Below are 16,017 nucleotides of genomic sequence, written 5' to 3'. Positions count from 1 at the left end.
GTTCACAGGTTCAAGCCCCACATCGGGCTCTGCACTCTCTCTCCCACCCTCTCTCTGCCCCTGCTTTTGCTTGCTCACTCTCTCTCTAAAAAGATTTAATGAGGGGCGCCCGGGTGGCGCAGTCGGTTAAGCGTCCGACTTCGGCCAGGTCACGATCTCGCAGTCCGTGAGTTCAAGCCCCGCGTCAGGCTCTGGGCTGATGGCTCGGAGCCTGGAGCCTGTTTCCGATTCTGTGTCTCCCTCTCTCTCTGCCCCTCCCCCGTTCATGCTCTGTCTCTCTCTGTCCCAAAAATAAATAAACGTTAAAAATAATAATAAAAATAAATAAATAAATAAATAGATTTAATGAGTAATAATAATATGTATAATAATGCTTAACACAATCTGTCATGGAGTAAACCCCCATCAATTAGTAGGTCTCAATCTGGGCTGCACGTGGGAATTACCTGGGGGCAAGAACACCAACGCCCAGGGACACCTGGGTGGCTGAGTAGGTTGAGCATCTGATTTCAGTTCACATCATGATCTCACGGTTCGTGGGTTTGAGCCCCACTGCAGACTTGCTGTCTGCACAGAGCCCCTTCGGATCCTCTGTCCCTCTCTCTCTCTCTGCCCCCCTCTACTTGTGCTTTTTCTCTCAAAAATAAACATTAACACACACACACACACACACACAAAATACCGATGCCTGGATCCCACCACCAGAGAACGTGATTTAATAAATCTGGGTGTGCCTGGGCATCGCAAGAAATGTCACCATCTCCTTCAGTGCATATAACCCTGCAAGTTAAGTACCCTGAGCTCCTTTCTACAAGGAGAAACCAGTATCGCAGAGGTTATGAGATGTGTCCAAAGTTATTCACCTACTATGTGAGTAACGTGAAAGTGATTCGAACCTGAGCCTGTCTGACCCCCCCAATTATTTACCGCTGTGGAGCTATTTAGATACTGATCCACTATGGCAATATTTAGAAAAAGAGGGACTTTGGGTCTGGGGAAAGCCAAAGCCAATGAAGTGCAGCAGATGTGGAGGTTTGGGCAATCAGGCCCGGAGAGAAATGAACCAGGGTGGGGAGAGTGAGGCCAGGCCGTCAATCAGCAGTCTCTCTGAGGGAAGGTGCCTGGCAAAGCTCTTCCCGTCAGCTGTCCCAGGAATTCTGCCCCCTGCACAGCTCTCGAGTGTCTCTGCTTGTCCCCATTTCTATGGCTGCCACACTGCTTGCTCTGAGCTACCATTTTGTCTCACCTAAACTACTTGAACTTACACTTAACCTACATTGGGCTGCTTGCCACACAGACCCAACGGTGGGGCTTAACCAAACAAGAGTCTCTATTTCTCAGTCACCAGAGACTCTAGAGGTTAGCTATGTAGCGGGGACAGCACCTACGAAGTCATCAACGGCCCAAGTACTCTCAAAGTCCTGGGTCCACATTCCATGCGGAAAGAAGAGCGGCAAAAGAAGGAACAGGTGGCGTCCACCCCGGGGGAGCCAAAACCTGACCAGAAATCCTCAGATTTCAGCATATGTCTTGTTGGTCAGGTCTGGGTCACATGCCATCCTTATCTGCAAGGGAGTCTGAGCAGATGAATAGCGCACCAGATGCATTTTCACTCTGAAAGTAAAACCAACGAGCAAACAAAATACTGAGGTTTGGTTGATTAAGTGAACTGCCTAATGACTAGCTCCCTGTTTCCATCCATTCCTCTCTCTGGTCTTTTTCCCAAATAGTAAACAATGTATATCTCTAAAGGGCAAACGTGAACCCACAACCGCTCCAGAATAAAATCCTTCAAGGACTTCCGCTGCTTTGGTGCAAAAGCAGGGTGCCGTGATACAGTCTACGAGGCTGGACCATGCAATACAGCCCCTGCTGCCCCTCCCCCCAGCTGTCAGCTCCCCTCCACTAGCCTTCTCTCAGCCTTTCCCATCTACCAGGTTCCCACCAGCCTCCAGGCCCTTGAACACTCTGTTCCCTCTGCCTGGAATCCTCCTAAATGTCCTTTCTCCCATTTTGTATCCCAACTCCCATGTCCCGTCTCTGACTCCCGTGGCACCCCCAGACTTGATCTGCTTCTTGTGGTGTGATCTCACATCACCTTGTGCTTCTGTTTTGTTCTTCTTGCCACATTTCATAAATTGCAAAAGGAGCTGTTTAAGGTCTCCTTTCCTTCTCACAACGTGACCTCCATGAAGGCAGGGTCCTCATTGGTTCAGTCTCCATGATAGCCCTAGCTCAATGCCTCACATATGAGAGGCACTTGAAATTTTTTGGAAGAATGAATGGATGGGTGAATAAATGAATGGGATAAACTAAGGTAAAACAACCTTGAGTTTAGGGAACAACTAAAAAATATAGCCAAGACAAATAACCAAAATTTTTTGTCTCAAGAATCCACATCACTCAGTCCTTCATGGACCCTTGGTGAACCCCAGGAGGAGCTTCTCACAGGTAGGAATTAGTGAGCCCAAATCATAAAAACCAAAAGCATTGGACTTACACAGGGAGAACCAGACTCCTAAAAATTGCATCACATGGATGTTTCTGTAACAGAGCAAAATAAATATATAAATATCTTGTCAAAATTGTAAGAGAAGAAAATTTTGAAACATTCCTAATAAGCAAGTGATTAAAAAGAGAAAGTAATTATCCGTTCAGGATACGTAAAATTTCGTTGATATGCTCTGTAGTGTACAGTTACTATCATTTGATTTTAACACACATTAAAAAATGTATGAGGGGCGCCTGGGTGGCTCAGTCGGTTGAGTGTCTGACTTCAGTTCAGGTCATGGTCTCACCATTCGTGAGTTTGAGCCCCGCATCGGGCTCTGCAGCATTGGTGGTGCAGACAGCCTGCTTGGGATTCTCTCTCTCTCTCTCTCTCTCTCTCTCTCTCTCCCTCTCTCTGCTCCTTCCCCACTTTCTCTCTCTCTCAAAAAAAATAAACTTTTCAAAATATGTATGAGAATATTCTTAAATTCACTCCAGGCTTTGTTCTCACAGTTCCCAACCCCCTCTTCGCCCCCCTTTCTCCAGAATCATATGCTCTTAAATAACTCGTTCTATGAGGTCTCCATGAATGTAAGCCTGAGACTTGGAACAAAACTATAACATTTCTTTAAAGGAACTGAGATGAGGAAGGGCCAAGAGATAATACTGCGAAGAGAGGACGCAAGCCAGACAGCACTTAGGCAACTTCAGTGATTATTGTTAATCGGCTTTGCTGAAGTATTTTACTTAAAATTCACAATTATAAATGTATAGTTTTGACAGCTGACTAGAGTTGTGAAACCAGCACCATGATCGAGTTCAAAAACAATTCCTTCACCACAAGAAGCTTTCATAACCATCTACAGCCAATTCTCTCTGTCAACCCATGGCCCTAGGTAACCACTCATCAGCTTTTTATTGCCATAGCTTTGCCTTTTATAGACACTCACATAATCATGAAACATGTAGTATTTTTGTCTGGATTTTTTCACTTAGAATTATACGTCTACAAAACATTTCTGTTGTTGAATATATAAATAGTTTGTTCTACTTTAAAGCTAAATATTATTTTACTATGCTGGATATACCACAATCTATATGTCTGTTCACCTATTGATGGATATGTTGTTTTTCTAGATTTTTGTGATTATGAACAAGGCTGCTATGGGCATCTGAGTTTTTGTGTGAACACGCGTTGTTATTTCTTGGGTAAATACATAGGCATGGGATTGTCAGACCATATGATAAATGGGTATGTTTAACTGTATAAAAAACTACCAAACTCTTTCCCAAGGTGGCTGTACCATTTTGTAAAAGCACCAGCAATATATGGAAGTTCATTTGTTCCAAATTACAGCCAACATTTTGTATTGTCAGTCTTTTTAAATTGTAGCCTTCCTGGTGACTGCGTACGAGTACTTCAGCAAGGATATAACTTGCCTTTCTCTTCAATGACTAATGGTGTTGAGTATCTTTCCACCTGCTTATTGGACGTTCATATAAACTCTTTGCAGGAAAAGTCTGTTCAAATATTTTTCCCATTGTGATAGAGATGTTTTTCTTTTTATTAGTGAGTTGGAAAAGTTCTTTATATATTCTGTGTACAAGCACTTTCTCAGACGTTTTGTAAATACTTTCTCCCAGTCTGTGACTTGGATTTTCATTTTATAAGCAATTTTCTCAAAAATCATGAGCTTTTAGTTTTGATGAAATAAAATTTATCATTGTACCCTTGGTTCTCATATCATATGTAAGAAATCTTTGCCTAATCCAAAGCAATAAAGATTTTCTTCTCAAATCTGATTTTTAGGGGCGCCTGGGTGGCTCAGTCGGTTGCGTGTCCAACTTCTGCTCGGATCATGATCTCACAACTCTCGGGTTCAAGCTCCACGTTGGGCTCTGTGCTGACAGCTCAGAGCCTGGAGCCTGCTTCGGATTCTGTGTCTCCCTCTCTCTCTGCCCCTCTCCCAGTCACGATCTCTGTCTCTCTCTGTCTCTCTGTCTCTGTCTCTCTCTTCCTCTCTCTCTCTCAAAAATAAACCTTAAAAAAATTAAAATGTTCTGATTTTTAGCTTTTACTACTAGATTTATAATACAGTTTGTACTCAACTGTGTATATGATGTGAGATAAGGGTTGATGCTCTTTTTTTCCATATGAATATCCAATTATTTCAACACGATTTGTTGAGAGACTGTTATTTCTCTTACTGAATAAACCTTGGCACTTTTGATTTATTATTGGGGGTCAATAACTGGATTCTCCTCTCTGTTCCATGATCTGTATGTCTACTTATCTGTTAATTCCACACTAACCTCATTACGGTAGCTTTACGTGGGTCTTACAATCAGGTAATATACATCTTGCAACTTTGTTGATTTTAAAAATTATGTTCTCTAAGTCCTTTGAGTTTCCATTTATTTCAGAATCAGCCTGTTAAATTTCTACATAGAAAAAAATTCTGCTGATATTTGGATTGTGATTATGTCAAATCTGTGTATCAATTTAGTAAGGATGACATCTTAACAACATTGACATTTCCAGCACACAAATATGGGGTATCTCCCTATTTTTTTTAGGTCACCTTTAATTTTTGTCAGTAATAGTTTATACTTGTCAGCAAACAACTTTTACACATTGTTACAAATTTTTTCTCTACGTATCTCATGTTTTTGACGATTTGCAAATGTTGCCGTTTTTTAAATTGCAATACCCAGTCGTTCATTGTTAGAATATATATGTAGTTGATTTTATATGCTGATTTTGTGACCTTGCTAAACTCACTAGTTCTAATAGTGTCTCTTATTTATTTGTTTGTTTACTTATTTATTTTTTTCCCAGGGGTGGGGGGTGGCAAACTGCATTTTCTACACTGACAATCTTGGAAGGAAAAAGCAGCTTTACTTTTTCCTTTCCAATATGTAGGACTTCAGTCTTTTGCCTTGATGTGTGTTACTGACTAGGACCTCTAGAATGATGCTGAATAGATATGGAGAGAGGGGACACTCTTTTAACTCCCAAATTCAGAGAGGATGTATTCAGCCTTTAACCATTAAGTGTGACGTCACAGACCAGACATCCTTTATTACACCTTAGTAGTGAGGTTAAATTACCCTAAAGGCTGCTCAGGACCTACCTCAAGAAAGCTTAACCAAATTGTGGAAAAAGCCTAAATCCATCAACTGATGAATGGATAAAGAAATTGTGGTTTATATACACAATGGAGTACTACGTGGCAATGAGAAAGAACGAAGTATGGCCCTTTGTAGCGACGTGGATGGAACTGGAGAGTGTGATGCTAAGTGAAATAAGCCATACAGAGAAAGGCAGATACCATATGCTTTCACTGTTATGTGGATCCTGAGAAACTTAACAGAAACCCATGGGGGAGGGGAAGGAAAAAAAAAAAAAGAGGTTAGAGTGGGAGAGAGCCAAAGCATAAGAGACTGTTAAAAACTGAGAACAAACTGAGGGTTGATGGGGGGTGGGAGGGAGGGGAGGGTGGGTGATGGGTATTGAGGAGGGCACCTTTTGGGATGAGCACTGGGTGTTGTATGGAAACCAATTTGACAATAAATTTCATATATTAAAAAAAAAAGAAAGCTTAAAAGCAAACCTTGTTAACACCACGCTGATCCACAAGTAACTCACCAAGTAACATATCAACTTACTAGAGTAAATTCTAACACTCAGTAGCTTTTAATTTAGAGTTGACATGCTCTCAGACACTCATTTATGTGACAAACATGTACGGTTGAAAAGTTTATTTAAGACATGAATTACTGTTTGTCCCCCTGATATCCCCTACCCCACTTTTCAAGCCTGTCCTTTAGTTCTTTTCCAGTTTTTCTGGAAGTCTTTGTTCCCCCCACCCCCAAGTGGGAAAAGGGTGTAAGATGCTGGGAGTCAGGTATTCCTATCTTTTGTAAAAATCCACTGAAGAAGGTGGGTGCATGAAGGGGAAGAGACATGTTTTTTCCAGACTAAGAAGTGGGCAGAGGACAGGGGTCCCAAGAGCAGCAGGGCCCCTCATGCTGCTCCCCAGTGGGCTTGGTAAGCCCTCTGAGGGGGATGGTTGTGTGACCTGTCCAAGGACATTGCTGTCAGGAGCCTAAGCAGTCAGCATTAGCACGGCTTCCTGTGCCCTTGGCCTGGCCTGGAAGTGGAAAGCTTCATGCTCAAGGAACCAGGCAAGCTGGGGCATTAAGGAAGTCAACAATGAATGGACCAAGATCAGAGGCTCCTCTCTTATCTCCTAGATTCATATGCATCCAAGTCAGGAACTGAAATAACGAGAAGGTGTCCATAGCCAGCTTGGGTAGAGAGGAGAATTCAGCGAGAGAGTTGCAGTGAAGCTGCTTCAGAGGAAAAAAATCATAAATACCACAGTTCTCAGACCTAGCTATATAGGTCTTGAAGACCTGCACATGAGTATGTTGGTCTTAAAATCAGTTTTTACGTGGTACAGAGCTAGGTTGTAGCACTTTTTCAGACACCCACTAGCCTTATTCAGCCACAATATTTTGGAATGAATGCACTCTCATGCAGTTGACCTTATGCAGACATCCAGAGAGTGACTGAAAATGACAGGTGACGGTGCATCCAGTATGGACAACTCCCGTGAACACCTGGAGGGTCTCCTTTGGGACTTTATAAGAAGAAATAAAGATTTGTTGTAAAGAACTGCACCCACACCTTCAGAGCCATCAGTGCCTCTGAGATGCCTTTGAATGAAGGTCCTCTGCTCTGTACCAGTGGGGCTTGTGGGTCTATCACTCACCCATTTGAGCAAGTGTTAGGATACTTTCCGTGCTGAGCTGCATGAACATCTCTTCTACAGTATTCAGAACCATTCCTTCTGGAAGATTTTTCCCGTCCTCTCAATCTTTCTCCTCCAGATCAGGCCTAGTTGGGGTACCTGGGATGGAAAGACACTCGTCCTGTTTCTCTGAGTATATTATGATTATTTTGGTTACAAGTGACATCAATTCAATTTAATTAGCAGAAAAGGGGATTGGTGGCCTCAGGGGGTCCAAGGACAGAGTGAACTAGGAGAGGGAAGGACAGGGATGCAGCCAGGACCTACAGCAGTCCAAAGTTGGTTTCAGACTCCTCATGACACCTGTCTATTCTGCTTCTCTCTGTGTCAACTTGCTCTGTCCCTCAGACCAGACCAGCTCCTTGCACGTGATGGAACACATGGCAGCCAACAGCATCCAGACTTTCTACCATATAATTTGAACTACCAGAAACACTGCTTGGTTGATCTTTCTGGTCTTAACACCAAAAATCACAAGGAAATACCTTATTGGCCCAACTTGGGTCATGTCCACCAACGGATCAATAAACTTAGATGCAGCCAGCTAAGAAGATGACAAGTCCTGTGGGGATGATGCCGATTCGATGGCAGAATGATGGGGGGTGGAAGGTGAGAGGAACAATACTCAGAGGAAGTGAGGCCAGGAGCACTGGCAGGCCCTAGTGTCCCAGTGTCCTAATAGGGCCTCTGCAATAACATGTTAGGTACAAGTTCAGTAAATAGCAAATTCATGCAATGCCCATAGCTGAAATACCCACAAACACACGGAGACACACAGAAAATGAAGGCGGTAAATTGCATCAAGTCATAAATTACTAAACTTTTGATCATTTCCTTGAGACTAATAAGGCCAGAGATCAACTTTACTCAGGAATCTTCTCAGAAGACACAGGCCTCAGTTTCCATTTCTGCCAACTTCGGCCACAAAATTGACTCCAGAGGCCCCTTCGTATCTAGCCTTCTATCGTTTTCACAAAATCTCACCCATGGGGAAGAAGGCCAGATCCAGGTTACCGTTTTCATTCCAAAATGAACACCGTCTAAAATTTGACATTTGGGGCCTTTGCTAGAGGAGTGACACATTTCTGGGGTTTTCTTCCATCTGGGAATCACCTAAAGGTAGGGGGGAGCAAACCTGTCCTAATTAAACAGCTCTTTGGCAAATTCATTTACATATGATTTGACTATGTTAATAAAAACAGATGATTCTCTCTCTCTCTCTCTCTCTCTCTCTCTCTCTCTCTCTCGTTTGGGGTCTCAGTGCTTCACTGAAATTAGAGCACCAGAGGACAAAATGAAATAAAATGTGATTCCCAGAACTCTATCCACATGAAGTTGACTCCAAGAATAAAGAAGGGAGGGCATCAAGACAAGGTAAACAAAGAGGGATGGGCAGGTCAAAGGTCGGGGACAGTACCTTCAAGTCCATTTTCTCAAAGTCACTAAAGTGGACCAGAAACTGGCCATCACTCACTAGCTAATTTCTTGATAATCATACTATTCTCATTTATACCAGTTACCTTGGTGTTGAGATTATAGTAGGCAACTCTGGCCTTGTTCCAGAATTTCTTTCCAAAATGATAGAAATCACTGGCATAACTAGAACCATTTGAACTGAATCTCAAGTTCCAAAGTTCAAGTTCAAACTTAGGCAACTGCTGATCTTCTAGGAGTTTGAATGCTCTAGCTTTAATAACACCCGTGAACATTCACTGAACTCATCCTGTGCCAGGCACCGTCGTATATGCTTTACAAACTCAAGACTCCTTTCATCTTCTCAACAACCCAGTGAGGAGTGTTATTATTACAATTATCACAAAGCAGTATGGTGGCCCTGGGGTCAGATCTCCTAGCCTCAGATCGTGGCCCCACTACTTTCCAGCTCTGCGACATCAGGTAAGTCAGTGAGCTTCTTTGTGCCTTGGTTTTCCCTTTGATAAAATGGGAGTGGACACAATAACACCCACCTCAACTATTGTTGGTAGAATTATTAAGTTAATAAATATAAAGAGCTTGAAGCAGAGTCTGACACTCGGTAAAGTGCCCCATAAATGTGAGCCACGGTTAGTAGCTCCGGGTTATGTATCAGGCACAAGGAAGGCTAAAGAATTTGCCCTAGGTCACTGGGCTAGTAAATAGCAGGGCAGGGATTGAAATTAACCCCTACTCGGAGTCTCTTTGCCATGCTTAACAAAACTGACACTGCACAAAAGCTACATTTGTTGCTACTAGTTTGTCTAGCACTAAGGGCAAACTTGGAACAGCGTGTGCTTTCGGGCGGGCTCCAGCATTTTCTTTGCATGCCAATTTGTTTCTTCATTAATGACTGCATGGCCGGAATGCTTTTCAAGTGGCTTGGAATTGATATTTGAGTTCAAACTACAGAGAAATGTTTCTTTAAGAAACTAGATATTGGGCATAAATGTCTGCTATTCTTCACAGATTACTGAAGAATGGCTTTTTCCATGTTCAATTCAGTTTATGTCTGAGTAGATAAATTCAGAAGGGCTTTGAGATGCTATTAAAAGGGGAAAAAAGGATGCTCAACTCAGAGAAGAACTGAGGTAAAATAAATGTTCTGCCGAGCAAGTGATTGAAGTCAGTGCAAAGTATAAGACAGCAAAACAAAGGAAGGCTAGTGCTTCCTCCAGCTCCAAAAAAATAAAAATAAAGGGAAATTGATGCAGCCAAAGGAGGAAAGCAAATTTGCTGGAGGGCAGGGAAAAGCTGGGTCAATCCTGGTTTTACTGAATCTTAAATGAAGCAAATAAACAAGGAACACCTCCCCACCCCCCACAAATTATATTTTCCTCCCAGGGAATTTTTCCTCTGTATCTCTATTTTCTGGCAAGTGAAACAAGAAGCAAGAGTCTGAAATGCCCTCTAGGGGATATCTCTGTTTCGTTTTTTTAAAAAAATCACAAAAGGCATCTGCGTAAAATGGCTCTGTAACACAATGCTTCTGGCCTGAGATTGGGGTTGCAAGTTTATAAGGCTTCACTTCACCTTTCAAAGCCTCCCACGTGACTGACTTGTCACCGGCTCCCCCTTTGCGTTACATTCATCTCATGTCTCATTAGGCAGCTCCTGTCTCTGCCACTCAGGGTGCAAATCAGCACAGCAGGCCCAGACTCCACAAAAAAAAAAAAAAAAAAAAAAAAAAAAAAAAAAAAAAATGCTACCTGGGTCTAGACTACACTCCCTGCGAATTTAGCAGGCCTTCACCCAGGATATGGGGTCACCTCCTCCCCAAAGCACTTCCATATTAACCCCACCTCATCCCCAAGCCACATCACACACTGAGGTCCATACTTTCTTCCTCATCCCCCCCCCCATCCCATACACATTGAGGGTGATGGGAAAACCACAATGGATTGTTTCCCAAGCAGGCAGATGTGGTCACACATCTCCCGGTTTACAATTCATAATTTGGTCTCCCACCTGTTTTATCAGCAGGAGATGCAGTATGTGTGTCTTCCTCCTGCAAATCATACCCGCTTTGGGTTTACATAATTCAAAGATGATCTCTCTAGAGTTTCTAAACAGCGACGAGCCACCATTGTTATAACTTCTTCTTGCCACCGGGTGTCGCTGTTGGAAACCAGACCCATGCAGTCCTGTGCTGGTCCAGGGCCTCTAAAATTCCTCGCTGGGGTAGACATTCCCACACGGGCTGCTGTGGTTCTTCGAGGGAGGAGAAAGCCCTCCCTCCCTGCTTACCCTGGCCAAGGTTCTCATGCTTGGACCCCCCATGCTTGCAGCTCTTACTGTCTGGTTTTGTCAATTCCCACAGAGAGACTGGAACAGCCCAAACTGGAGTCAGGACTGAGCCAAGACAATTAGCCTACACCCAGTTTGGGACACAGCACAGTTACCTGGCAAAAGTCATGAATCCAGGAAAGGGTAAAGGATTAGGACCAAGTGCTTCAGTTCACCACAGCTCCAGAGCAAACCATCACACATCATGTGTGACCATGTAGAAGAAGGAGTTCTAGATATCTATATGGGATTCCTTATACTGAGTCAACCCAGGCCTGAGTATTAATATTAATTTACATAAGACTTTCAATGCCAAGAATAAAACATTCATGACCTTTTCTATTTATATATTCTACTTATTTCTAAAACCGGTTTGAAAACCTCCATTTAGAAAAAAACCTCAAATACAATAAAAATTAAAACAAGAACTAAGTAATAACGGCAAGTAAAGGAATAATTGCTTTAAAAATCCTAGGGTATGGAACATCTTGCAATTGAGCTCCAAATTAACTCCGAGCTTCCTGGCAGCCAAGGCAAAGAGGGAAACACAATGGCTGACATATTTCTTTTGTGTCATAAAAGGACAAATCCCACTTCATCATGACAAACATTTTCCCACCTCTAAGAGCTGAGAATGTGAATATGATAATAATTTGTTCCATTAAAAGTAAATATTTAAAACATTTTAAAAGGTGATAGACCATGAGGTTTTAGACAGGGTGACCATATAATTTCTTACTGAAACCAGCACTTTTACTAGTGAAATGCAGTGCTATAGACAATGATGTTGGGATAATTGTGTTTATTAGAGCTATTCTGTGAAAAGTGAGCTAGAGGCTCATCTTGCTCTAGGACGTGTGATAGTGCATTAACTTTGGATTAATGCAATTGGGTTCAGCACAATTTCAAGAGATAGTCTCAACAATTAGGTGCGAACCTAATTGGGCACAAGCTACCCTCCCCATAAAAACCTGTTATGCACTTATACCACAGAAGATAGAGAAGTTTTATTTGCCCCCAAATAGTCATGTTAAAAATATGACATTTATCCAGCATTATGACCATTTCGGATGACTCTCGCTATTTATCCAAGCACCTATAAATATCCCTCTCTGTTTTGCCTTAAGGTAGGAAATGGCTGGGCCTTTCTCAACTGCTATATCCTCTTGACAAAATGTAGACACACTTTTCTCCATGTTTCAAGTCCAACATTAGGACAATTGTCTACAGTTTGTCAATGTATATAGCCTGTTAATAAAAGGATTTCTGAAAGTCATATTACTGTTCACTTCGGAAAAGTAGAGACTGCCTTACAATTTATGAATTACATTAAAAATCCTGTACCCTTGGGGTGTCTGGGTGGCTCAGTCAGTCAAGTGTCCAACTCTTGATTTCAGCTTAGGCCATGATCTCACAGTTGTGAGACTGAGCCCCACATTGGGCTCTGCGTTTGAATTAGCATTACCCTTCTTTTGGAGAAATTGCTTTTCTTTGTCTCTCACTCTGACATGTGGTCCAGTAGGACCTGACATATTGAAAGATAATCGTGTCTCTTTAGTCTAAATATAGGCATTTTGTCTGTATCCGTTACCTATTACTGCATAAGAAATCTCACCAAAACTTAGTGATTTGATATAGCAATGACATTGTTTTCACTATTCTGTGGATTACCTCGGTGATTCTTGTGCTGATCTCATACACATTCCCCCATGTTGCTGATGTCAGTTGATAGCTTGAGTGGGGCTGGAGGGTCCATGATAACTTGGCATTGGCAGCCATCTGGGCCTCTGTCTCCATGTAAGTCCATCCTGGGTTTCCTTGCATGGCAGCAGCCGTTCAAAACTGGAAGCTTAAGCCCTCTTGATGCCAAAGGTTGGACATCAAACAACTTTACTTCTACTGCATTTTGGTCAAAGTAAGTCACAGGGCTAGCCCCAATTTCAGACAAAGGGAAATATATGCCACCTCTTAATGAAAGGGACTGCAAAAGCATATTGGAAAAGGCCTTGTGTATACAGATGGAAAGAATCATTGCACTAAACTTGTAAATAACCTACCCTATTCCTGAAGCTGGAAACATTTGGGGCCAAGGTCCAGTAGCAGCCGTTGTTCCAGCAGCCTTGTGGAAGGAACTAGGGTGCTGTGGACCAGAATGGAACTGACTTCTGGAGAGAAGCAGAAAAAAGAGCTGGAGAGCTCTGTTTGTTCCAGCCACTCTGCGTCTGTTCTCCTTGCAGTTTGGGTTACACGAGCAGGTTAGTCCTCTTCGCCTCTCTCCTAATCTCGTTTCAGGTGGGTTTCTGTCATGTGCTCTCCAGGAGACCGGCTGGACACATACTTACTGCCTTTCCCTTTGCTTTCCTCCCCTAGAGGATGGAAGAAAGGGTTGAAAGTGGAGATCTGTGGATCTTCAATTAATTATGTACACGGGCGCAGCGGCCCTCTCTTTCTATACGTCTGCCAGCTCAAGACGGAATAGTTTGGTAACACTCTTACTGCCAATATTCCCTCTTAACTTGTGAGAACAAAAACGACTGTGAGCTCCCTGCAAGCAGCATCTTGGTGAAAGACCAGGTTGTGAATGGCACCATCAGAAGAACATGAGAAAGGAGGTTCCTTCGTCTCTTCTCAACAATGATTTTCAATTTTGGATTTGGAAAAGCTCTGGCAGCATCTGTGTCAACATTATGGCAGAATCTACAGTCTTGTTACCATTTTGGATTAGCTTCTTATGGCAGCACGTAAACCAAACTTGGTCTCGAAGGGCTCTCAACAAACCATTCCCAGCCCCTTCCTCTTAGAGAGATACCTAGCATGAGGAAGGAGCTATTCAGTCCCATAACAGTTATTCTATCCAAAGTGGGAGACCAGTGGCCAATCCAGCCTCTTAGCCAATGGCCAACGCATGTGGCCACTATCATACTTTCCTCCCAGGGCCTCCAGGTTAATGGATGGGATTTATTGGCGTAGTGTGTTAATAGATCCATCACCAGTGGCCATTCTGAGGACTAAGCAAACAGCAGAAAGGCAGAACAATAAATCACAGAAATAGGGAGCTCCATTATATTAAGGTACGAAACTGCTGCTGCATTGAAAAGAAAAATTATTTCAATTTACACTGAAAATCGAAGCCCCTTCAGCGGGAGCCACCGAGGAAGGATCCATTCTGTGATATCACCTGGTGCCCCAAGATGACCAGAGGCAGAGCAAATACCCACGTGCCCAAATATCTTCACAACAACAAGCTCCTTCCATTTTTTTCCTCCAATAACACTGGGCTTTGAAAGTTTGGACTTCCAAATACACTGAAATTATTAATTAACAATTTATTTTCTGGTTTTTTTCTGCATCAAAGACATGTCTAACTGCAAATTAAACAATCTAATCAGCATGAGATAAAGGGTTACCACACTGAGTTGCTATAATTTCAGACAAAAGCAAAGAAAATTTTTAGTTCGCATATTTATCCACAGATTTCATAGGCTATTTCTCCTAAATTTCCTCTAAATATTGAAAACAGTTTAAGGACTTTCATTAATACCTTCTGTGATGTATAAGGGTCCAAACTATCAAAAAGAAGTGAGAAAAGTAGTAAAAACAAAAACAATCAACACTTTTTGATTGTCAAGTATTCATAAATATTCAAATATATATATATATATATACACACACACACACACACACACGTATATGTATATGTGTAGAGACATTCAGAGTGTTATTTAAATATATATATATATTCAGAGTGTTATTCAAATATATATATATATATATATATACACACACACACACACACATGTATATGTATATGTGTAGAGACATCCAGAGTGTTATTTAACACTTCCTTGTTGCTCTAAAATTGTGCAGAAAAGATTGTAAAATTATTCTTTATTAACAGGCACTCTACCTAGTACCCAAGAGAATTTGAGGTGTTTCAAATAAAAGTTCTAAAATAGTAAATAGAAAAATAAGAACCTTAGACACGTATTTTAAAATTGTAAGAGAGGAGGGGAAAAATAATCAAAAAACAAGGCTAATACAGTTGCCTTAATTTCTGAGCTTCCCATTAGCCAAGCAAAAAAGGTGAGAAGAATAGGAAGTATATTTCTAAGGAATAAACCATATCACTGAATTAGGGGAAAAAATAACTGTACTTAAAGGAGGGCCTTTTGTATAAATACTAATACATATCTAAGGTAAGTTAATAACAGCCTTAAGAAAGGAGGGATATTGCAAACTTACTATGGAAAATCTGGAAAAGACAAAAAAAAAGTAAAACTAGGGGGAAAAAATTGCCCATAACCTATTAGCCAACCAAAAGAGCTATTAGCTTATACTTGGGCAATTTTCTTCAGCCTTTTTCCTACACATGAGGTATTTTTAAGATTAAGTTTAATCCAAGTGCTTATGCAATAATACGTTCAATTTTTTCATTTTATTTTTTAATTCTTTTTAATGTTTATTTTTGAGAGAGAGAGAGACAGAGCGTGAGCAGGGGAGGGGCAGAGAGAGAGGGAGACACAGAATCAGAAGCAGGCTCCAGGCTCCCAGCTGTCAGCACGGAGCCCGACGTGGAGCTTGAACCCACTAGTTGTGAGATCATGACCTGAGCCAAAGTTGGATGTTTAACCGAGAGCCACCCAGGTGCCCCTATTTTTCCATTTTGTATTATGATCATCACTTTGTCTTATTGGTTAGTAATGTCCTCAAAAACAAGGATTGAAAAATATTCCATTGTATAAATAGTCCACATTTTACTCAAACATTGCCCAATTGTTGAACACTTTACCAATATCCCACTGTTTTAAATAGAACAGAGGAACTTTGTGCATAAAGCTCTTTCTAATTTATGTAATAATCTTTAGGGCACGTTCCCAAGAGTGGTATAACTATAAATGAGCATTTTTGTTTATTACTTGCTTTAAAAGGACAACTTGGCAAGTTTAAAGAA

At 41.7% G+C, this 16,017-nt stretch overlaps 1 long non-coding RNA gene across 2 annotated transcripts in view; it reads right to left on the bottom strand.

The window, feature by feature from the left end:
- Positions 1-14,636, bottom strand: part of LOC111557119 — a 127,700-nt gene extending 113,064 nt beyond the window's left edge. For both annotated transcript variants that reach the window (XR_006587318.1, XR_002736926.2), the window contains exon 1: positions 13,124-14,636. This is a non-coding gene — a long non-coding RNA (uncharacterized LOC111557119). The remainder of the gene's footprint in view (positions 1-13,123) is intronic.
- Between the last annotated feature and the right edge of the window lie 1,381 nt (positions 14,637-16,017).

This window comes from Felis catus, chromosome D2 (genome assembly GCF_018350175.1).
Source record: "Felis catus isolate Fca126 chromosome D2, F.catus_Fca126_mat1.0, whole genome shotgun sequence".
Taxonomy (NCBI): domain Eukaryota; kingdom Metazoa; phylum Chordata; class Mammalia; order Carnivora; family Felidae; genus Felis; species Felis catus.
This window is presented reverse-complemented; position numbering and strand designations above follow the sequence as displayed.